This window comes from Daucus carota, chromosome 3, assembly GCF_001625215.2.
Source record: "Daucus carota subsp. sativus chromosome 3, DH1 v3.0, whole genome shotgun sequence".
NCBI lineage: Eukaryota > Viridiplantae > Streptophyta > Magnoliopsida > Apiales > Apiaceae > Daucus > Daucus carota.
The window spans coordinates 7,961,531-7,987,369 of record NC_030383.2 but is presented as its reverse complement, the minus strand read 5'-3'; the positions used below and the strand labels follow the sequence as shown (position 1 = coordinate 7,987,369).

The 25,839-nt window shown below is 40.5% G+C and overlaps 1 pseudogene; it reads right to left on the bottom strand.

Annotated features, from left to right (window-relative positions):
- Positions 1-916: 916 nt before the first annotated feature.
- LOC108212170 (GDSL esterase/lipase EXL3-like) lies at positions 917-15,417 on the bottom strand (annotated as a pseudogene).
- Positions 15,418-25,839: the final 10,422 nt, after the last annotated feature.

Sequence of the window (25,839 nt, the reverse complement as noted above, 5' to 3'; positions counted from 1 at the left end):
TGATGATGACGGAGTGCGAGGTGAGGAAGAAACGCGGCTGAGAGTGCCGGAGCGGAGCTGAGAGTACCGGACCGGAGCGGCTGGAACGCGGCTGAGAGATTGCGCGAGTGAGAGTGCGCGCGGCTGAGAGTCTGAATGGGCTTCTCTTTGGGCTTGAAACAGAAATAACGTATTTTTGAAAATGGAGAGAGAAAGAAGGTATTTTTGAAAATTAAACTTGTTTTGACATTATTTGTGTAATATATATATTAAACATATATATGTATAAAAAAGCCCAATAAATAATTATATTTAATATAATATATTTATTATATTTAATATATTATATTTAATATTATTATTTTATAATACACAAAACTATACTTTTACAATGTATAACATGTCTCTTTGATTTCTATTATATTTAGTTTTTTGCTTTTAATATACATGTTTAGTATATTTTTATTAAATTCTGAAGAAAAAATTACTAAATTTTAAAGTAATTATTTAATGTGTAATATTATAGCAGCGGGGCGGGGCGGGGCGAAATTATATTAAATCCCCGGTGGGGCGGGGATGGGGATTAAAAATAAATCTCCGTGGGGAATGGGACGGGGACGGGGCAGGAAAAATATATATGGGGCGGGGCTGGGAAATGAAGTCCCCGTCCCGAACCCGCCCCATTTTTAACCCTATGGGTCTTACAGAGGACATATTCAGAAGAATGTTCGCCTATTATAAAATTGCCGATATTTCAGAAAATAAGAGCACACCGAAAAAACTTAACTTGCCCTCTCTCACTTCCATAACATCTGTATTATGATCGGCAATGCTGACAATCCAATCGGAGAATCCAGAAAAGTTTTGAATGTCTATTTGGAGGCGCACAATACACAGTTATTCTGTTTATTACATTCACACCGGTTCTAGACGCTCTTGCGCAATCAAAAAATAATGTCGATGTATTTGGCAAGAATCTGATCAACCACAAGCTTAAATCCAGTTTCAGTAGGATGAGCACTATCCCAGAAGAGAAATTTTGTACGATCAGGACATGTTGGGCTTAATTTGTTGCATAACACTGACACCTCCAACGTTCCGGTTCCACAGCAACCTCTATCGACCACTTCAAAACCTGTACACATATCAGGGTGTGGCTACTCTTTACACCGATTTGCAATTTTGTGCCTGAATTTTAAAATGAAAGACGAAAACTTTACCGTAATTTTGAGGATTTTGGATGAGATTAAGAAGAGGATTATAGATATCAATGTAAACTACTTTAGACTGAGGCAGAGTATTGCTGAGTGTGTCAAGCTTTGGTGAAAGTTTGGCATTGTACATGATATGGTATAACCCGGGTCGACCCGGGCTCACATAGAAGACCCCGATCCCAGGAGCCCACAAGGTACACATGCAATCTATCAACTTTACCCGGATACGCCACACGGATAGGATCCCCGACCTGGACACTACCCGAACACCCTCCTCGACCGGGGTCCAAACACGTACCAGCCGACAACTACTGCACAAGGCACAGACTGACACGATAAAAACAAATATAACGGTCAACTACTGGCGATAGAGACAAGCCAGGGAACATTCCAAAATACTACTCCTACGCTGACACCTGGACACGTGTAGGGGATCAAGCCCCTACACGTGTAGGACCAGGATCCAGGTACGCACCCTTGAACCCTAATCCTTGGCCTATAAATAGACCAAGGATCAAGAGTTCAGGGGTTAGACTCTCTTTTTTACACTCATTCTACACACACTTGCACTCAATATATACTCAAACACTCTCAGCCACCAGCAACCACCAGCCATACACCTTCACCCACCACACATAGATAGCACTTTCTCTAGTCTTTATCGTTCCGAAACCTACGCTTACTCTCACGCCGGAGGCGCTTTGGGGCAAAACCCCCCCGCCGGCGTTGTTTTGTAGGCTCCCATCCAGCAGCTGCACCACGGAACCACCAGTCACGGCGGAGGAAGGACCGGGATCGGAGATCGGCGTTATCATTTGGCGCTAGAAGGAGGGGAAGGTGTCCTCTGTCCTGTGGTCACGGTGCCACTGGACTCATCTCCTACAACAAACTCCCGAAACGGGGGTCCAAATCACACCAGTAAGCTTTCGTAAAACACCCAGCTCCTCAAAACCTTCAGCCATGGTTTTTCTTGATGTGTGCATGATAGCAAACCCTGCCTGAGCAAAACCCTAATCTTGTCTGTAGCACATAAAATCTTTTTGTCTCACACCTGGTCACATTTTGTCACTTAACTACTTATAGTATTTCTGAAAATAGTAAGTTGACTACCTGTACACACTATTTTTGTCATCCTGTCACTATCTATACTATTTGTGGGCACTACCACCAAAACAGCAACCATATACCCTGGGTGAGTTCTTGAAACCATGACAAAAAGGACACGCTCCCACCTGGGTCTTCCCCAGAACCCGGATAACCCTCAGACAGACCAGGACAACCCGAACCGGGATCACGCCTCGGGACCTCTCTTCACCCATGTGAACCCGGAGGAGAACCAAACCATCAACCCCAATGACGCCCGGGTCACGATCGAAGCGAACCAGTACAAATACACCGACGTCCCGATCACCACCCTCCACCTGTCCCAGCTCACCAATGTAGAGTTGGCCGAGGCCATCCGGCAGTACCATGATCGCCGGGAAAGCAACCGCAGACTTGAGGACATCGGTGAGTCCGAGGACTCCGGGAACAGCCGTCAATCCCGGGGTTCCGTCTTTGACCGGATCGGAGACAAAGCAAAGAAAAAGAAACAAAAGGAAAGTGAGGAAACCCGGCTGAAAATCTTGGCTGAAAGGAAAGAACAGATCCGGAAAGAGGAAGAAGAAAAACTTGAGCAAAAAATCGCCCTCCGGATTCAACTCGAAGAGGAAAAGTTAACAAAAGGATCCCGGTCCAAGCGATACCGGAAGGAAACAACACCCGAACTCATCTCTGATGACGAGGATGAGAGACCGGGGCAAGCTAACCTCAGAGACATGATCAATGAACTCAACCGGAAAATCGGAAACGATGCCGGGCTTGAAATTGGGGGAACCCTGACTCCCTTCAGCCACTCCTTGGAATCCATACCCCGACAAAAGGGTATGAAACACTACAACTTTGAATCTTTCAATGGACTGGGAGACCCGGAGGAACACCTGCACTACTTTGAACAGATAGCCCAAATTTACTGGTACAATGATCTAACCAAATGTCGCTTCTTCGCATCCACATTCAAAGGGGGGGCCCAGAGATGGTTCAGCCGGATCCCCTCCCGGAGCATCGGGTCCTGGAAAGATTTCAGGGAAGCCTTTCTCAGAAGGTTTCGAGCAAACAAGACACATGAACTCCATATGTGTCACCTGGAAACGGTTCGCCAATATGACAATGAGGCACTCTCAGACTACATGAAACGTTTCCAGGAAGCAATCAACAAAATTTCCAACCTGGATGAGCGTGAGGCTCTGAGCATATTCCGAAGGAACCTGGACCCGGAACAAAATGAGAGATATGTGGTCGAATTGATCAACAAAGAGCCCCAGAGCCTGGCAGCTGCCTATGCCATGGCCGCAAAATTCATTAAGGAGACCGATGTGCTCCAAGCAATGAGGATGACCCGACAGGGCAGTTCAAAAGGAAAACAAGTCGAAGATAGACCCAGGAAAGAATATCACCAGGATAAGAAATTCAAACCGGACAGACAGACAAACTTCATCCAGCAATCAGGTTCCAAAAGGACCAGCCAACAGGGATCCGGGTCCGGGAGTGACCCCGGTCCAAACAAAGCAACCAGGGAACCAAAACCAGAGCCCGAATGGACTCCTCTAAACAGATCCCGCGAGGACATACTCAAAGAAATCAGAGATAAACCCTTCTACTACCCACCAAAACCCATGCAGACTCCTCCAGAGAGCAGACCTGCTAACCGACATTGTGACTATCATGGCACCCACGGTCACAAAACGGAAAACTGCATATCCCTCAAGTATTTCATTGAAGAGCAAATCAGCAAGGGCAACATGGGGCAATACATAGCCCGAAACACAGCAAACAAGGGAGAAGGTTCGGGGAAACAGAAGAACATTGTCAACGTAGTGCTGGGCGGATCCTGTTCCCCTCCCCCCAGCCCGGACTCCTGTCAAGAAATCATGTCCATCCAAGCCTTCCCCGAACAAGTCATCTCCTTCAGCAGCAAGGACTTCGAGGGAGTCACCCGGGGTCACAATCAGGCCCTGGTGGTAACCTTGGATATAGCCGAGAATGAGGTCAGACGGATCCTAGTCGACAATGGCTCTTCAGCGAACATCTTGTATAAACACACCATGGATCGAATGGAGCTAGGGAATGTCCGGATGAACGACTGCAGGGAGGATCCTCTATATGGGTTCGGGAATAGCATTGTCCCGGTCCTTGGCACACTTTATCTCCCGGTCCAATTCGGAGCTCCCCCGAACCAAGTCACTCATACCATCAAATTCTACGTCACAGACACACCCTCCCCTTATAATGTCATCATTGGCCGCCCGGGTTTAAACAAGATCGAAGCTATTACCTCCATCCCACACCTAAAATTCAAATTCCCAACCCCGCTCGGGGTAGGGGAAGTCAGAGGAGATTCGGCAACAGCCGGGGTGTGTTACAGCCAAGCCTTGGTCATGGCAGAAACACACCTGGACAACAAAAGAAAAGCAACCGTCTTCCAAAAACAGAAAAGCAACAAAAAACATCGGCCTCACCAGAAAACAAACCCCAAAGGAGAAGTCTAGGTGATCGAACTTGACCCGGGTAACATCAACCCGGGAGCAACCAATCCTGGTCCTGGACAAAGCAACCAGAAAGCAACCATGAGCTCAGCTCAAGATTTTGTGGAAAAGAACACTGACGCCCGGATCCAGCAAATGATCTCGGCACAAGAACTAACCAAGGTCGAAGCTGCGGTCGAGACCGAGTCGGTTCTGATCGAAAAAGACAACCCGACAAGAAAAATCAAAATTGGAAAAGGCTTGGATACCGTTTTTAAAGAAGAACTCATCCAACTACTTAGGAGCTACGCAGATGTTTTTGCCTGGAGCCCGGACGACATGCCCGGGTTGGACGAGTCACTAGCAATGCACAGCCTGGATGTGGACCCCAAGAAGAAACCAGTCAAACAAAAACGAAGAAATTTCGCACCAGAAAGGCAGAAGGCAATAGATGAGGAAGTTGGCAAATTGATGAAGGCAGATATCATCTGCGAGATCAAATACCCGGAGTGGCTAGCTAATGTAGTCATGGTAAAGAAAGCAAACGGAAAGTGGAGGATGTGTGTTGACTACACGGATCTGAATGCGGCATGCCCGAAGGACCCTTATCCTCTACCAAGCATAGACCAGCTTATTGATGCCACATCAGGACACCTGATGTTAAGCTTTATGGACGCCTTCTCCGGGTACAACCAGGTTAAGATGAACCCAGCAGACATAGCCAAAACAGCTTTCATAACCCACCGGGCAGTGTATGCTTACAAACTGATGCCTTTCGGGTTAAGGAACGCCGGGTCTACATACCAGAAGGCAATGAATGAAATTTTCAAAGACCAACTTGGAAGAAATTTGGAATGCTATGTCGACGACATCATCTCTAAATCAACATCAGTCCCGGGTCACATTTCAGATCTCAGAGAATGTTTTGAGAACATGAGAAGGACTAAGCTAAAGCTCAACCCCGACAAATGCACCTTTGGGGTAGAAGCTGGAAAATTTTTGGGTTTTATGGTAAGCAACCGGGGTATCGAAGCCAACCCGGAGAAGATCAAAGCCGTACAAGAGATACAACCACCTCGGACTCAGAGGGAAGTCCAAAAGCTAGCAGGCTCCTTAGCGGCACTTCGAAGGTTTGTCTCCAAACTCGCTGAACGATGTCTACCCTTCTTTGAGTTGTTAAAAGGGGCAAAAAACCAGAAATTAGTAGAATGGAGCCCGGATTGCCAAAAAGCCCTTGATGAGATCAAAGCATACCTGTCCAAACCCCCAATCCTGACAAAAGCCTTACCCGGAGAACCTCTCTACCTATACCTGTCAGCCGGTCCCTTCGCCGTCGGGGCAGCCTTAATCAGGGAAGAAGCCGGGCAGCAGAAGCCCGTCTACTATGTCAGCCAGGTCCTCAAAGATGCGGAAACCAGATACCCCAACTTAGAGAAATTTGCTTTCGCACTGATCACCGCATCCAGAATACTCAGACATTACTTCCAAGGAAGAGAAATCAGGATTGTCACAGACCAACCGCTAAGGAAAATCATTCACAAGCCAGACATCTCCGGGAGACTGGTGAACTGGGCAATCGAACTTAGCCAGTTCAGCCTAACGTTTCTACCCCGGACAGCAGTCAAAGCCCAGGTCCTGGCAGACTTCGTAGTGGAATGCAACTTCCCAGAAAATCAAACAACTCCCATAGAAACCGAACCTGGAACCCCGGTAGAGTCTAACCCGGGGTCTTGGATACTCCATGTCGACGGTTCCTCAACAACCGAAAGGTCAGGAGCCGGGCTAATCCTGAAGAGCCCGGATGGGTTCACCATCAAAACAGCAATCTCTTTCAACTTCGCAGCAACAAACAATCAAGCAGAGTATGAAGCTCTATTAGCGGGATTGAGGTTGGTCCGGACCTTGTCAATCCGGAACCTCACCATCTACAGTGATTCCCAGATCGTGGTCAGACAGACCAATGGGGAGTACCTTGCCAAAGACCCGATCCTGACCAAGTATCAGGCCTTTGTAAAAGGCTACCTCACTCTGATCCCCGGGTGCAAGATCTTGCAAGTCAACAGGGAAGAAAATGCTGAAGCAGACAACCTCTCCAGGTTGGTCCAAAATTCAGCAGACCTGGATAGCTCAGTCTATTTCGCGGAATTGCACAAGCCAACAATAGATCATGAAGAAATTTTCGAAATCAACAACAACCCTACCTGGATGACTCCCCTGATCAACTACATAGAGAAGGGAGAGTTACCTGAAGACAAGGGAAAAGCACAACGGCTGAAAGCTAAGGCGGCCAAATTTTTTGTCGAAGAAGGTACACTCTTTCGCCGGACCTACTCATCCCCAATCCTGAAATGCATAGGTCCGGAGGAGGCCGAATATTGTCTGAGAGAAGTTCACGAAGGGATCTGTGGAGATCACATGTCAGCAAAAAGCCTGGCATATAAAATCATCCGGCAAGGCTACTACTGGCCAACTATACACCAAGACGCTATGGAATTTGTGAAAAGATGCAAGAACTGTCAGCTGTTCAGCAACGTGCCCCGGGTGAGCCCTGTCCTACCTTCCTCAGTTCTATCCCCGATCCCCTTTGCTGTATGGGGAATAGACATCATGGGACCCTTTCCCCGGGCAAAAGGAGACCTCAGATACTTGCTTGTCTCCATTGATTATATGACCAAGTGGGTTGAAGCCAAGGCAATGCGGACCATCAACCAGCAAGATGTCATCCGGTTCATGGACAACATCCTGATGAGATTCGGGCTACCGAGAGTCCTGGTCTCAGATAATGGACCCCAGTTCATAGGTTCGGACTTTGAAAACTACCTGGCTGAAAGAGGCATCAAGCACAAGAAGTCTTCAGTCGCCTATCCTCAAGGAAATGGCCAGGTAGAGGTCACCAACCGGATCCTCCTGAGAGGAATTGAAAAAAGGCTTGAAGAAAGCAAGAGCAAGTGGCCAGAAGAACTACCTCATGTCCTCTGGTCATACCGAACTAGTCCTCGGACAAGCACCGGAGAAACTCCCTTCAAATTGGCCTATGGAACGGAGGCAATGCTCCCAATCGAAGTCGGGTCACCTTCCCACAAAGTGATCAACTTCGACGAAATCGCGAATGAAGAAGGACTCCGGGTCAACCTGGACTTGGTTGACGAGGTCCGAGATCAGGCAATCGCAAGGATGGAAAAATACAAAGAGAAGACCCGGGATCACTTCAGCAAAAAATCCCGGGTCAGGAATTTTCAAGCAGGAGACCTGGTCCTACGAGACACCGAAGCCTCTGATCCAACCAACACAGGCAAGCTGATGCCTAAGTGGGAAGGCCCTTACAAAGTCAAAGAAGTCCTAAGGCCGGGCACCTACAAATTGGAGCACATGGACGGGTCAGAGGTATCTAACACCTGGCATGGCCTCAGGTTGAGGAAATTCTATCAGTAAAGCCAACGGGAAGAAAAGACCTTAGAAGACAGCTACATATTCCTAAAAAGCAACCATGTATTTTTGATTATCAAAGCTGTGTAATCATCTGAATATCAATGAAGTCTTTTGCTACTTATGAATCCATATTGTTATTTACTTAGAAAATTTCTAAGGCAACCAAGCAATACCAATAACCAACCCGGGAAGGATCTAGCCGGATCCATCCATGCAATCATCTAACTTGGAAAATTTCTAAGTATAAAAGCTAAAGAAAACAACCAACCCGGGAAAGATATACCCGGGTCCATCCATGCAATCATCTGACTTGGAAAATCTCTAAGTATAAAAGCTAAAGAAAACAACCAACCCGGGAAAGATATACCCGGATCCATCCATGCAACCATCTAACTTGGAAAACTTCCAAGTATAAAAGCTAAAGGAAACAATCAACCCGGGAAAGGTCTACCCGGGTCCATCCATTTCATTTACTTGGAAAAATTTCTAAGTACAAACATGTATAAAGCAATCAACCCGGGTAAGCGTTGCCCGGGTCCATCTATTTTATTTCCTTGGAAAAATTTCTAAGTACAAACATGTACAAAGCAATCAACCCGGGTAAGCATTGCCCGGGTCCACCTGTTCATTCCTTTGAAAAAAATTCTAAGTACAATCATGCATAAGCAATCAACCCGGGTAGAGATTACCCGGGTCCACCTGTGCATCTTTTCCTTGAAAAAAAACCTTCTAAGTACAAATCTACGTCAGCAATCAATCCGGACGAGAAATATATAAACAAAGCAAACAAAGACATTCACAAGCAAATATGATAAATAAATATTTGATCAAAACAAGCAAAACCAACATCCATAGTCCCGGGTCCACACAGACCCGGTCATTAAACCAATCCGGAGATACAAGCATATCAAAGTCAAACATTGTTTTTCAAGCAAAAGCATAAACAAATCTAAGCAGGAGGAGGATCTTGGACAAGAATCTCTTCGTCCACCGGTTCGGATTCAGCCGAAGAATCCGAGTCCACATCCTGACCCGGGGCAACGTAAGGCTCGGGCTCCGCCCCACCCGCAGTGACCTTGTCCTTCACAGCAATGTATAAGTCGATAAAGCTTTGAGCATTGGCACCCGGGTCGGTTTTAATGTGCTTCTCGGCCACAGTCCAGCAGCGCATGACTTCAGCAGCTGCAGCCTTGGCCAAGGCATCCGCATAAGCCTTCGACTTCTGAAAGTCAGCGATAACTTCCGCAGGGGCTTTCCGGGTCTCCAACTCCTGCTTCAAAGTAGCCACATCCTTCTCCAACCCGGATACCTTTTTCTCCGCATCATCGGCCCGGGCCTCAGCATCCTTGATCTTCTGAGCTAGCTCGGCTTCCTTCCGGATCTCAGCCTCCTTAATCTTGGAACTGACGCTAGCCTCCAAAGCCTCCCGAGCCGATCTCTCAAGATCCAGATCCTTATCCAGCTTCCTGACCCGGGTAAGAGTCTCAGCAGAAAATTCTCTTTCCTTCCTCAGACTGTTCAGAGCATGGGTGTTGAACCCGGCCAACCGACCACCAAGCTGACAAAGAAACATTAAAACCCGATCAGCGAAACCAGAATCATAAAAACAAGGAAAACTAAGTACGGCACAAAGGGAGATCGAATCCGGATTAGAAAACTACCTGACCCCACAGGTCCCCTATGTCTTTAAAGTTCTCTTCAAGACCCTGGCCCTCCATCACTTCCCAATCCTGATCAGATGGGAGCTCAGCCATCAACCCGATCACTTTCTTGACCGGGTATTTCCCAAACTTGTGCGCCGGTCGGGAACCACCCTCAACATCCACAACCTCCATCGCAGACTTGACCGGATCCTCGTCCGTCATATCGATCACCTGCTTCGGAGAAGAACCAGTCTTCTTCTTCTTCTTCTTTGGTTCATGGACCGGGCTCTCCACCTCCACAGCATCCATCTCCAACCCCGGGTCCTCAATGGGAACCCCCGGATCCGGGGTAGCACTTGAATGTCCGGTCCCCTCCGTCACCTGGCGGGAAGACCCGGATTCCCCCCTCTTCACAGCCCTCTTCTTCTTTGCCGACTTATCCTTCGGCTGTGGCTTGGGAAGAACATGGACTCCTCCCAAATTTCGCAGGGCAGCAGCGAAGGAATCATTCGCAGACATGGCTCTCCAAAGATCCGGATCGAAATACGGAAGACCTGTCAAGAATCAAGAGAACCCGGGTCAATACAAAGAAATATTGCAATAAATTTTCTAAGGAACATGCCACAAGTAAGAAGACCCGGACAAGATAGCAACATGCAGGTAACAACCAAGAAGACCCGGACAAGACATTAATATGCAGGTAACAAACAAGAAGACCCGGATAAGATGCTACAAAAGAAACAACAAAAAAAAAGCTAAGGAAAAAAAAATGCAACTCACAGCCACCCTCGTGCAATTGATCGTGCCGCATAAATGTATCCCGGGTCAGTTGAAATCCTAGGCAATTACAGAACTCAATCAACTGGGCCCGGAACTCCCCAGCCGCCCCGGGCGCACCAAAGTCCGTCCTCACTTTCTCGTCATCTGTCTCTATGTAAGGCATAAAAGCCAAGTCCAAGCCCTTCAACATAATTACCTCGCCATTCCATCCCTTCAGCGAGCTTTGATGGATAACCGGGCTTATGAACCCGGAGCCCAAACCACACTCCTTCGACCGGAAGCGCAACTCATACAAAGGCCTTACCCCAGATTTCTTAAATTGAAACAACATATGGAAAAGTTTCAACGTCGGGTAATAATTCATCTTGTTGCACGCCCACAGGAACCAGGTCATCCACTTGACCGCATTCGGCGTCAACTGCATCGGTGAGATCCTCCACTCATACTTACATAGATGTTTGAAGAAAACATGCCATCGGGGATTCCACCCGGACCTGAGATGCTCCATCCACACTGGAACAAAACCGTCGGCCAGACGGTGGTAGATCATTTCGCCGGGTTCAGGCCATCTCCATTCGATCTCAGAAGGCAACTGAAAAGCCGCCCGGATCATCCGGTCAGCCGCATCCGGGGACATCTCCCTGATATGATTCTTCAACGGGAACGGAACCCGGATCCCAGTCAATTCCCGGAAACTCTCATCAAACTCCTCTTTGTTGTAAGGAGCCAAACGCCCGTTCGGATGCTTGCATCTATAAAAACCAGACATATTGGTATAGAAGCTCTTCTCCTCACCAGTGGACCTTTGGTGACAAAATACGACTTACCATTTCCCCACATGCCCTCCGGGGTCATTATTACTTGTCGACCGGTCGAAATCACCACATCCTGACGCGCGGAAACGACCCCGGACTCCTCAATTTCGCGCTCTGCCATCTTAATCCGGGCACGATGAGATAAAGTCTGAACCTCGTCGCACTCTGTATCACTAGAAAATTCTCCGGGCACTGCCGAATAAGGGACAATCTCTTGCCTTGGCCGCCTAGAAATCCGAACCCGGGCACGATGCGCAAGAGCGTGAGAACCGTCAGACTCACTATCACTGGAGGACTCTCCGGGAACTACCGAACAAGCAGCAATCTCTTGACTGGACCGCTGGGAGATCCGGACCATGGACCTAAATAAAGAAGCAACCCGGATCAGTTTTAAGGATTCACAGATTATTTCAAGTTTTATTAAGGTCCGGATCCCGTCCTAAATCTATGTGAAACACATACCAAAGGGGAAGCAAAAAAAACAAAGTACAACATGAAAGAGCTACCCGGGTCCAACATATACTACAACAATACACAAACCCTCACGAAGAATAAAGACTACCACAACACTACTAAAGCTACCCGGATACACCGGGAAAACACACAAAAATCCTAAATATGCCTACCCGGCCCTCTTCTCCTTTCCAAATTCATGTAGGGGTCCTATAGGTGTACCCGGGTCCTATATGCCTACTACGGCACAACCAAACTCCAACAAATCCTCCCAAGTACCAAACAAAGCAGTCGAAACATCTACCCGGACATAACACACATACCCGGATCAGAAATTCTACCCTCAGCCATCATATACACAACCCCCTACATGAAGAAAACACCCTACATCTGGATACTACCCGGGTCCCGAGCTCACAGCCACCTTATCATAAAAAGCATCCAAGTAACCACGTGAGAAAGCCTATACCCGGATCAATATTACCTACAATACACAGCTATATACACATCCTACAAACCAACCCGGGCTCTCTCCTTCTTCAAATTTACGAGGGGAGAAGAGCACTACATACTAGAAGGGCACCCGAGTCCCATACATACACTACAGTACAACAAAATTCTCCTAAGTGCGAAACAGAACAACTCAAAACCCCTACCCGAACCTAACACATGTACCCGGGTCGGAAATCCTACCCTTCACAATCATATACACAATCTCCAAAACACCCAGAGCAACCACCCCCTAAAGCTACCCAACCCGGGCATACATATCATACCCGGGTTCAGTTCAAACCCCCGGACACCCAACAGGCACAAACAGTCTTTAACACATTTCAAAATCAAAATCAAGGATCGAAACTCAAAAACCCAGCCAATATACACATACATACATATATATACGACCAAGAACATTCAAACAAAACTTCGAACCAAAACCCAGATTTTCGAAAATCGGAACCCAAAACCAATCAAACACAAATCAACCCCCAATCGTACATTCAAAACCCACATACATATACATCGATCCCTTGAAAAACCCAGCAAAAAACACGAGCATAAACAAATTAAAACCAAAAACCCTCGCATATCAACAAACGAAGCACAAGAGTCTAACGAACGTCACATGCAAAAAACTCGACGAAAAGCTACGAAAACGGAAGATAAAGAGGAGTAAGCGAACTTACTAAAGAGGATGAACGGGAGGAAGACAACGAAACGGCGACGGCACTCGAAACACTGGCACACGAGCAAGCAGTTTCCGAAGAAGAGAGCAAATAAAGCAAATGGAAATGAGAGTGAAAATGAAGAAGTAAAACCAGGGGCTTATACTTATAGCCGCAGCACTAGGCCACGTGGCCACTCTCTATTGGACATACGGCAGTTATTACAGCCGTATTCATCATTACACTTCCTCAAAAGGCGCGCCCGTTCAAGTTTCGAAACAAGGAAACAGCTGTGAATAAAAACCTCTCGGAATTCCCTCAGAAGAACTATCGATTCACTTCCTATAGACCCGGACAGCAGTCTTTTCACCCGGGTCTACTCAGGCAGGGGGCATCAACAAAACTTCTACCCTTACCCGGAGGAGAACCATGGATTCATCTCCTACAGACCCGGACACCACCCCTTTTCACCTGGGTCCACTCGGTAAAAGAAGCGAAAGCAAGGATTCCACTCTACTCCCTCACATAGAGAATCTATATAAGGGAGTGGGGGGCAAATGATATGGTATAACCCGGGTCGACAGACCCGGGCTCACATAGAAGACCCCGATCCCAGGAGCCCACAAGGTACACATGCAATCTATCAACTTTACCCGGATACGCCACCCGGATAGGATCCCCGACCTGGACACTACCCGAACACCCTCCTCGACCGGGGTCCAAACACGTACCAGCCGACAACTACTGCACAAGGCACAGACTGACACGATAAAAACAAATATAACGGTCAACTACTGGCGATAGAGACAAGCCAGGGAACATTCCAAAATACTACTCCTACGCTGACACCTGGACACGTGTAGGGGATCAAGCCCCTACACGTGTAGGACCAGGATCCAGGTACGCACCCTTGAACCCTAATCCTTGGCCTATAAATAGACCAAGGATCAAGAGTTCAGGGGTTAGACTCTCTTTTTTACACTCATTCTACACACACTTGCACTCAATATATACTCAAACACTCTCAGCCACTAGCAACCACCAGCCATACACCTTCACCCACCACACATAGATAGCACTTTCTCTAGTCTTTATCCTTCCGAAACCTACGCTTACTCTCACGCCGGAGGCGCTTTAGGGCAAAACCCCCCCGCCGGCGTTGTTTTGTAGGCTCCCATCCAGCAGCTGCACCACGGAATCACCAGTCACGGCGGAGGAAGGACCGGGATCGGAGATCGGCGTTATCAGTACAGTTGTGCTGCTTGGTTGAATTTATCTACACACATTCTGTTTAATCCCCCTGCTAATGTTCTTGACACTGGCAGACAACCAAGTGGTGGAGCACTAGACACAGCAATTCTTCTTGCTCCGAGATCGTACAAGTCCTATAAATATAATGGAATCGTTTATTAGCTTAGGCCCTGAGATAATTGCATGTACTTTTCCAATTCGACTGAATAAAGTTAATTAATAAAGAAAAACAAAAGTGTATAGAAAGAGGTTTATTGAAGCAGAGTAACCTGGACGAAAGTGGAAGCAAAATCAACCAAAAGATCAGTATAAGAAGGAACATCATACTGCAGTTTTCTAGCACCAAGGATAAAATATGAAATGAGAATATCATTATTGACAGCTACTACAGCATATAAACTATTAGCTATATGTAATTTGAACGTTCTTCTCCGACTAATGCTTTAAGCTTGCTGATGTACTCTTTGAACAATTCCAACTGAGCCGGTAACGATAAGACTGCCTGCATGCATGGAGATAGAGGTGTTGAGTAATCCTATCAACATAGAACATATTAAACATTATCTTTGATATAGAGAATACCGCTGTTTTAGATGTTAGAGGATCATATCCGGTTGCTCCAGAAGCAAAGCTTACTCCTGTTAGAAGATCTGCAGTTTGCAGATTAGGATCTAGGTATGAAGGAACAAGTTCTTTTATTCCCAACGCTTCAGCTGAAATTAAAAAAGTTTAAGAAGATAATTGCAGGTTTGTCAGAATATTGAGAGTGACAAAAATAAGTAAGTTGAATATCAGGAAAAGACCAGCTACAACAACTTGATCACCACAACTTGTATTATTGGGAGAATTGATCATTTAACATATACAGTACCTATTAGATCGGGGATTGTCTTTGCATTGGAGAACCTCCCGGTGGGTATACCACCAACAAAATCTAAACCATAAGGTGGGAAATTACACTTAGCAATTGTTTTGATGTCATTATTCGTCCCCTGATCAACAAGCGAGTCTCCGAATGTTAAAAATGCCGTAAGTGTCGCATTTGGTGGGAGCTTCACCAGTGCTTCGCTGAGCTCACTCATCACAAATGCATACACGATAAACCACATGCCTGATATATTTTTCATGGCTACAGAGGTTGATTAATTGGCTTGGCCGATCAACACTTTAGTTGGATTGCAACTATATATAGGAATTTGGAATGACCATCTAGACCATTGTAGTAATATATTGTAATTTAATACTTGGAGCTATTGACTTAGATTAAAAGTCGACATCGATTGCAAGTTTAAGTGAATTTAGTTATAAGTATTACATGTGTTTGTATAAATGTATTTACAAGTCAATTCAGTGTTTGATATTTTAAATGTATAAATTAAAAACCGAAATTATTAAAATATCGGTCTTTCTAATGTGTGCCCAAGGGCACACATTAAACACTAAATTTTATAAAAATGGCTTGTTTTGATTGGTGGAGTTGATGTGAATGCAGGGGGGCCATTATCATTTATTGTTCATCCACCAATCAAAATGAGTTATTTTTATTGGAGTTAGGTACTATTGTGTGCCCTTGGGCACAGCATAGAAAATCCCTTAAAATATAAGTAACATTATAATAAGGAAAATGCTCCGGGAATAAAGCCCTCCAACAAAAAAATTCATGCATATAGTTGAAAATTAGTTTAAAAAAACTCTTTTTTTTACTAAAAGCGATAATAAATTACTAAAACTCAGTCGATATAAATTCTCGAACAAATCTTCGAACCGTCAACTATAACTCGATTACGAAACAAAAAAAACTAGTTAAACAAACAACCGCTTTCTTTTCTGATGGTTTAATAAATAAAATACTTAAATTCTTTAATCTAATAAGTATAACATATTTAAATTCTTTAATCCAAGAAGTATAAAAATCAAATCTTGAGTAATCCAACCTACATCAAACGTGAACTAATTATTTATACAAAAGTGTTTATGAGCATAACTGTATTCTAATTTATAGTCTTTTTTGTTAGTTTATTTATTCTAAAAACAAATTGATATTAGAATAAAAACTAAAAGTTCAAGATTCAGAATCCGAACAAGATCCCAGATATTTTGCGGGGCGCGGATGTCATGTCATTAAAAATTGGAGACTCGATTGCCTTTGTGTCACCTTCAGAATACTGAATTTGCGCATGTTCTTGAAGCTGGTACAAGCAGTAGTGAAAGTTGAATTAATTGAACTGGTTGCTCTATCACAACTGTATTTTTTGGAAGGCGGATTATATTAATAGAGTTAGAGCATCTCCAATAGTCTCTTAAATCACTCCTAAATATAATATAAAATATTGACTTTTAGTGATTTAATGTAGCTTCAACTCTAACAACACCTCTTATATTCACTCTTTATTTGTTTTTATATTATTAAAAGCAAGTCATGTGCATAAAAATACAAAAGAAAGTGGATGGAGAGAGAATGAGTGCTTACAAATATATTATAAAATATTAGTTAAGAATGACTAGTAGCTTTTACAATTGAGGAGAGAGAAGAAAAATGCTTTTCAAATTTTAATTTGAGAGCTACTGTAAAGAGTCTATTGGAGATGCTTTAATAAGATAACTTGTTTCTCTATCACAACTGTAACTATAATGAATGTCCAAACAACCTGTTTGTCTACTTAAACAATAAATATTGAAGTTATGATATGTATTTTCTTATGATGACAATTGACAAAAGCAAAAGCAATTCATTTGTGTGCATATTCTTACATCTTCCAATTTTTATATTTTAAATTAGAGTATTTTAAATTGTATAATTTTTTATAGTATAGAAATTAATCTCATCCATCATTTATATCTACATTTTTTATTTTATTATTCATTAATAATATAACCTTCACCGATATTTCTTCTTCTTTCCAAATAACTATCTATTTTTTTTAATCATAATATTTAATTTTAATATATAAGATATTTGTGTTTAATGAGATGAAGACAATATATATTTCATCATCTCCAAATTTAGCACACAATATTTATCTCTCCCGACGAACGGGCAACTTGCATCTCTTTATAGTTTATTCATGAATCTGATAAAGTTCAGCGATCCAAATTTGGGGCAGATTATCCCAAATTCTCCTCCAGCACTGATCCAAAAAGTGTTCCAAATTTGGATCAGTGATCACACTGATCCAAATTTGGATCACCTACTTTATTATAAAATAATGATTTTGTTATTTTGTTTATCGGACTTAAAATTATTTTGTGATTATTAATATTTAATTAATAATATTTTATAATTAATAATTAATAAAATTAATGTTTTAGTAAAACTTAGAATAATAGGAAAGTAAATTTCTTTGAAATTAAAAAAAAGAGTACATTACATGCATAAAATAAAAGGTACATAAAATGCATAAAATACAATTACAATACCGGGAAATGACTAGAAAACAGTACAATAAATATAAATTTTGATTTAGTCGAACAGATTATTTCTGTTTCCTCTGAAATAATCAAAACATTATACGTAGCTATCATGTCATTTTGAGATCTTTGAGTTTCATCTTCATGTTCTTAATTCTGAGATACTTTGAACGATGTTAAAAAATAATTAAATTATTTAATTAATTATAATATAAGTAGTTAATAATGATTAAAAATTAAATTTGAGATTATATAGTTTAATTTTAATATTAAATTTATGTAATATAATATACAAAAAGTAATTTGGATCGAAATTTGGATCACGCTGCTGGAGTTGATCAGATATTTGGATCAGAATTTGGATCAGTTGATTATCCAAATTTGGATTTTTGGATCACAACTGTTGAAGATGGCCTAAGACCAATATTTATGGAATTAATATAATACTTTAAATTTATATGAAATGACAAATGAGAGACTGATAATTATAAATTAGGTGGCAGCTATCGCCTATCAGGACAATTAATATCAATCACGTCAATGAGTTGGAGATTGTTCTCTTTAATAGAAACTAGTGAAAAAAACCGCGCTTCGCGGCGGCGTTATAATTTTAATACGAATTAATATTATAATAGCATAAAAATTATATTGAGTCATCTTCCCGTTAAACATATCACTAATAAAAAAAAACATTAAAGTTGGTATAAAAATTTGTTTAAGTGGCCATCATGTCAAATACAATACTAATAATAAAATTAGTTGGAACCGCACTCCCGTCAAATACAATATCAATCCATAATTATTATTTTTATGATAAAATTAAATATTATAATTTAGATCAAAATTAGTTTGAGCCGCTCTCTTGTCAAACACAATACTAATAACAAAAAATTATAATTTAGAAATTAGTTTGAGTCGTCTTACTATCAAACACAATACCAATAAAAATTATTCTAATTATGACAAAATTAAAGATTATAATTGGATAAAAATTATTTTGAACCGTGGTCCCGTTTTGACAAAAACATATATTATAACATAGTTAAAAAGTTATTTTAGTCACTTTCCCATCAAACATAATACTAATAGATAATTTATTATTATTTAGATAAAAATTAGTTTGGGCCGCCTTCCGTGCCCGGTCAAACACAATACTAATCAAAAATCATTTACATTATCATAAAATCAATATATGATTCCTATTTTATATATCCTATATTATTTATTAATTATTTTTATTTTATGATTATTTATTAGTTAAAAATTATTATTCTTTTATGGTTCTAACTTTTTAGCTATTAGATTATTTAATTATTATTATCTTTACAATCCTTTATTTTCTATTTGAAATTTAAGAAAATTATAAGAGTAAATCGAAAATAAAAATTGCACATACTACCTTACAAATCTTAAATATAAATTGTATTTTATCTATGATTGTTAGTTTAAATAAATATAATTATATTTCTTTTAGGGTTCCTAAATAAGAAAGAATTGTATTACCTTTAGCTACCAAAAAGAAAAGAATTGTACTAACTTTAAGATCATATTCCTTTTAGAAAAGAATATATCATAACTTATATAAAAAATTATTTTAGCCGCTTTCTCGTCAAACATAATACTAATAGAAAATTTATTCTTAGTTAGACAAAAATTAATTTGGGTCCCCTCCCCTCAAACACAATACTAATAAAGAATCATTTACATTATGATAATTTTATAATTACAATTGGATAAATATATTCAATTTCATAGATTTTAGCTGTTATATCTTTCTTTAAGATTCATATTTCTTAATTGTTTAGAATTATCTCTCTTTTCTTTTAAGATTCCTATTTCTTAACTATTTAGAATTTTATAGATTTTAGTTATTAGAATTATATCTCTTTTACAATTATTATTTTTTAGCTACTTTACTTATTTTCTCTCAAAGAATTAGAAAAATTAAACGGAAAGTGTCTAGAGACTCCACGTAACCTCCCGCGTATCCTCCTTTCAAATTATTTATAAAATTAAAGAATCAATTTTAGCATCTTCTTTCATTATCAGAGTGTATCAGTATCATCCGTCTGAGTAGAAGTTTTTTCGGAAGATTTGGACTTTAAAGCCCGATCATCTTTTCATGTTAGTCCTGCCTTAGGTTCGAGATGGGAGATGGGAGATTTACTCTATGATAGGTGGATTCGTAAAAAAAAGGGATCACGTGGTAACAGGAAACTTTGTATTCTGTTTAATTTAATAAAATAAAACTATAAATTTATAACTTTTGAAAATAAGAATTGTACTTCTTTAATAATTTCTAAAATATTGTATAAATTGCATTTTATCTATAATTGTTAGTTTAAATAAATATAATCCTATTCATTTTAGGAATCCTCGATAAGAAAAGAATTGTATTACTCTTAGAATCCAAAAAGAAAAGAATTGTATTAACTTTTGGAATCCTTGAACTTGATTTTTTAAATTTAAATTATATTTTCTATCCGAAATTTAAAAAAATCATATGAAAGAATTTTATTATTTTTAGAATCCAATAAAAAAAAATTGTATTATCTTTAAAATTCTTGAACTTGATTTTTTGAATTATATTTTATTTTTAAAGATAATTTAAAGAAAATTATCTTTAAAAATAAGCGTGTGATGTTATTCTTAATTCCTTGTATTAGTCTTGCACTGCATATATATTCAGATGGAAATCTACTTGGCAAAGTCTTCTGGTTTCTTGCTCAGGCCAAACGGATCGTAACCATAAACTGCATTAAGTAAATCAGTAACCTGATTGTGTATGAAATTTAATGCAAAGATCAGTACCTTGCTAATCTTAAATATAAATGATATTTTATCTATGATCGTCAGATTGAATAAATATAATCTTTTTTTTGGATTCTTAAATAAGAAAAGAATCGTATCATCTTTAGAATTCAATAAGAAAGGAGTTATATTACCTTTAGAATTCTTGAACCTGATTTTTTGAATATAATTATATTTTATATCTGAAATTCAAGAAAAATCAGAAGGCTCCTAAATAAGAAAAAAATCGTATCATCTTTAGAATTCAATAAGAAAGGAGTTGTATTACCTTTAGAATTCTTGAACCTGATTTTTTGAAATATAATTATATTTTCTCTCCGAAATTCAAGAAAAATTAGAAGACTGAATCGAGCAATTCTAGAGACGTCCGCTTCCTCCTTTATATATATTGATGATTGATTGATTGATGATTCCGAAAGATTTATAGGTGCATAAAGATTTGTGTGCTATTATTTTTTATAATAAAATAATCTGAAACAGAATTAAATTAAAAAACTTGCAGCTGTGACAAGTACTAAGAATTTTCCCCTAACCCTAGCCTCTCCCCTAACGTTAATTCTCTCTGGCCTAGCCTATCTCTAGCCTCTCTCTTGTCGTAGCCGTCTGGGGCTTCCATCGGTTTTCACCGGTGGAAAGCCCCGAATCACTTGATTGCTTTGTTTTTCTTCCTAGTTTTTGAATAATACATCTTCCCGGGAAACTTTGATCTAAAACCGTCGGAGATTTTGTTGTCTCTCTTCCAAGCTGATGAGTTTTAGCCCGATTTCTCTTGTTTTTGTGGTTCTGGTCCAGATCTGTTCTCGAGAGAATTCTTTGATCTAAAACCATCGGAGATTTCATTGTCTTTCTTCCCTGTTTCAAGCGGGTGGATTTTCAGCCCGATTTCTCTTATTTCTGTGGTTCTGCTTCAGATCTAATTAATGTTGTTTTCTCTCCCTGGTGAGAGTTTTGTTTTTCATTTTTTAATTGTAAGCGGGGTCTTGATTTGGTGATGAGAGTTTGTATGGAATCGCCGTTTTGGTCGATAGCTCAAACGATACTCTGTTAGGGCATGATGAAGAGGGTACCAGTAATTCAACGAGAATGCATGTAGCGGGTACTTGTATTTGTATATACATTTTCTTCAAAATATCGTTTAACTGTCTTTTTACAAGAACAGGCGATTGCAAATTACTGTTTGTTCGACTCAATCATTGGTATAGATGCCGTATGGTTTTTTATTATTAGATTAACACCTTTGTTTCAAAAAAATTAAAAAACTTGGAAGTTATTATATTTCATAAATAATCTGAAACAAAATCATTAATTTATGTCAAGATATAGTTTTTATATTTATATAAGTATATTAATTGATCGATAGGATTTTTATGATTCACACGCTTTTTATACTTCTGCCGCTTCAATGTTTTTGCTTTGCTGGAATTTAAGAATCAGGGGCTTTTTAAACTTCCTGGCCCGGGATACAATGACCACGGGCTTTCCTTAAAATTTCTCGGCCCAGACCAACTTATCTATAGGTCATAGGATATTGTTAAGCTAAAAGATAGAATTATACTAAGAACAGTGTTTGTTACACAGAAATGAGGAAGAACAGAAGAGTTTACAGATAAGAAAATGGAACTACAAAAGTGATGCCCCAACTTGTGATGTGAACTCTCCTTATAACGACCTTTCCCGCCATTCCCAACTAACTCCGCGCTTGACAAATGCTCTCCCTTAACAGAAAGCTTGTCCTCAAGCTTTAAAATCTGGAAACTGACCAGCAATCATCTGACAATCTTCCCAAGATGCCTCTGACACATCCAACTCCTTCCACTTGATCAGCCATTGTACTATCTTCTGATTTCCTCTGCAAACTTCCCTTCTTTGCAGTACTTGCTCTGGAGCCAATGTCACAATGTCCTCCTGATCATATTCAGGTAAGTTGCCTGCTGTTACTGGAGTTTGTCCTATGTATTTCTTGAGCAATGACACATGAAATACTGGATGAACTCTACAAAAATCTGGCAACTTGAGTTTGTATGCCACTTCTCCTATCTTCTCCTGTATCTGAAATGGACCAAAGAATTTTGCAGACAACTTTAAACAAGTTCTTGTAGCTAATGTCTTCTGTCTGTATGGCTGTAATTTGAGAAACACCCATTCCCCTTCCTGAAATTGCCTTTCTGTCCTTCTCTGGTCAGCATAAAATTTCATTCTCTGTTGAGCCTTGCTCAAACTCTCCTGCAGTTGTTGTAGAATCTGTTCTCTCTGCATGAGTAAATTTTGAGCAACTGGTATCACCATGTCATGTAGATTCCCCATATTAAGAGTGACTGGTTTGATTCCATACAAAGCCTCATAAGGAGTCATACTCATACTAGTATGAAATGATGTATTGTACCAGTACTCTGCCATACCAAGCCATTTTTTCCAAGTGCAGGGTCTGTCTCCAGCAAAACATCTCAAATAAGCTTCTAAACACTGATTCAACCTTTCTGTTTGACCATCACTCTGTGGATGATAAGCTGAAGTGAAATTCAGTTTCACTCCAAGTTTCTCAAACATGGATGTCCAGAATTTACTTGTAAAAATTCTATCCCTGTCACAGACAATTGCATCAGGAATTCCATGTAACCTAAAAATGTGATCCAAGAAAGATGTGGCCACATCTTCTGCAGTAAAAGGATGACTGAGTGCTATAAAGTGCCCATATTTTGTCAGTCTGTCTATTACCACCAATACCACATTAGCACCCTCAGAATCTGGTAATTTTTCTACAAAATCCATGGATATATTTTTCCATGGTGTGGTAGGAATTGTTAAGGGCTGTAACAATCCAGGTGATAGCACATGTTCACTCTTGTATCTTTGACAAACTTCACAGCTTCTTATAAATGATTCCACCTCTTGCTTCATTCCTGGCCAGAAAAATGCAATTTTAAGCCTTTGTAGACAAGCCTTCTGACCAGAGTGTCCTCCTAGTGAAGAATTATGTAATGCTTCTATTATCTGCTTCCTGATTCCACCAGTTTCCCCCACATAAATCTTGCCTTGCTTCTTAAGAATACCTTGAACAAATTGAAATTCACTGATAGCAGCTGGATCCAGTAAAAATTGAGCTATTATTTTCTGACAATCCTCATCCTGTTCATAACTCTGGATTACTTGCTGTAACCAAATAGGTTGTATTTCTGTTATAGCTGTCACCCTTGCCACTGCTTCATTCTCAGAGTCCTGCTCTACCCTAGACAGTGCATCAGCTGCTGTATTTTCCACCCCTCTTTTGTATTGTATTTCATAATCCAACCCCAATAATTTTGATAACCATTTATACTGCAATGAGGTATGCAGTGGTTGTTCTAGTAAGAACTTGAGAGATTGATGGTCTGTTCTTATGATAAAGTGTTGTCCCACTAAATAATGCCTCCATTTAGTGACTGCCAACACCAAAGCCAGCAACTCTTTTTCATACACAGAAAATCCCATATTCCTTTTATTAAATGACTTACTGAGATAAGAAATGGCCTTCCCTTGCTGCATCAAGACAGCTCCCATGCCAGTAGCACAGGCATCAGTTTCTACTATAAAAGGTTCATCAAAATTGGGCATTGCCAGCACAGGAGCCTCACACAAAGCTTTTTTCAAAGTTTTGAAAGCTGTTGTGGCCTCCTCACTCCACTGGAACCCTTCCTTTTTTAACAAATCTGTCAATGGCCTTGTTATCATGCCATAATTTCTAATAAACCTCCTATAATATCCAGATAACCCCAGAAACCCTCTTAGTGTTTTAACAGAATCTGGTACTGGCCAATTAACCACACTGGCAATTTTATCTGGATCCATGCTTACTCCTGTTGCAGATATCACATGTCCCAAATATTCCACAGAACTTGCTGCAAATGTGCACTTGGATTGCTTTGCATACAAATCATTTTCTGCTAATAACTTCAAAACAATTTCCAACTGTTGAGCATGAATTTCCACACTATGACTGTATACCAATATATCATCAAAGAAAACCAACACAAACTTCCTCAGAAATGGTTTAAAAACCTGATTCATCAATGATTGGAAGGTAGCAGGAGCATTAGTCAGACCAAAAGGCATGACCACAAACTCAAAGTGACCATGATGAGTCTGAAATGCAGTTTTGTATGTGTCTACAGGTTTTACTAGAATTTGATGGTACCCAGACCTCAGATCTAACTTTGAAAAAATTTCAGCTCCATGTAACTCATCCAACAATTCATCAATATTTGGTATTGGAAATCTGTCCTTAATTGTCAGTTTATTTAAGTGTCTATAATCCACACAAAACCTCCAAGTATCATCCTTCTTTCTGACTAATATTACTGGAGATGCAAATGGACTATTACTATTCTTAATAACTCCACTGTCTAACATTTGTTGAACCTGATTCTCAATTTCACTCTTCTGTGAATGTGGATACCTATATGGTTTCAGTTTAAAAGGAACAGCCCCCTCTTGCAGAGGAATTTCATGATCAACAGACCTATTAGGTGGTAATCCTACAGGAATCTCAAAAACTTTGGCATATTTCTCAATTAAGGAAGAAATTAAACCTGGAATTTCCTGCTTGTCTCCTGTTGTTGTACACAGTTTCTCTTTTATCTTTTTCTGTGCCAACTTCTTGTTCATTTCCTGCAGATCTTTTCCTCTTACCAACTGTATTGTTGCATTTTCCACTCTTCCACTTAACAGCATCTGTGATTCAGACTCTGAATCTGCATTTAATTTGAGATACAATTTCTTGAAATCAAACAAAATTGGACTGAATTGTTCTAACCAGTCCACTCCCAAAATCATATCCCATCCAGCAATGTCAATTATTCTGAGATCAAAATCAAACTCATATTGTTGTACCCTCCATTTAACTCTTGGTACATAAAATTCACTGATTACCTCTCTGCCATCTGCTAATTTTACAGAAATTCCTTCACAACTCCTTCTATTCAACTTAAGCCTGTTAACTACTCTACTATCAATAAAACTCAATGTACTTCCAGTATCTGTTAGCATTTTCACTTTCTGTTCCTGTATTACTCCTTCCAATGTAATTGTCTTTCTTGTTAACTTTTCAGACAATGCATTAAGAGAAACTTCAGTCACAGTTCCTTCTTCCTCCTCCTCCAAAACCTCTTTCAATAGATCAGCCTCACCCTCTTCTACTACCATAAATGTATATTGCTGATTTTTACACTGATGCCCTTGAGCATATTTTTCCCCACATTTGTAGCAAAGATGGTTGTTCCTTCTGTATTGAAACTCTTCTGGAGAAATTTTCTTGAAGTTGTCCTTTGCCTTACTATCTTTCTCCTTACTTATGG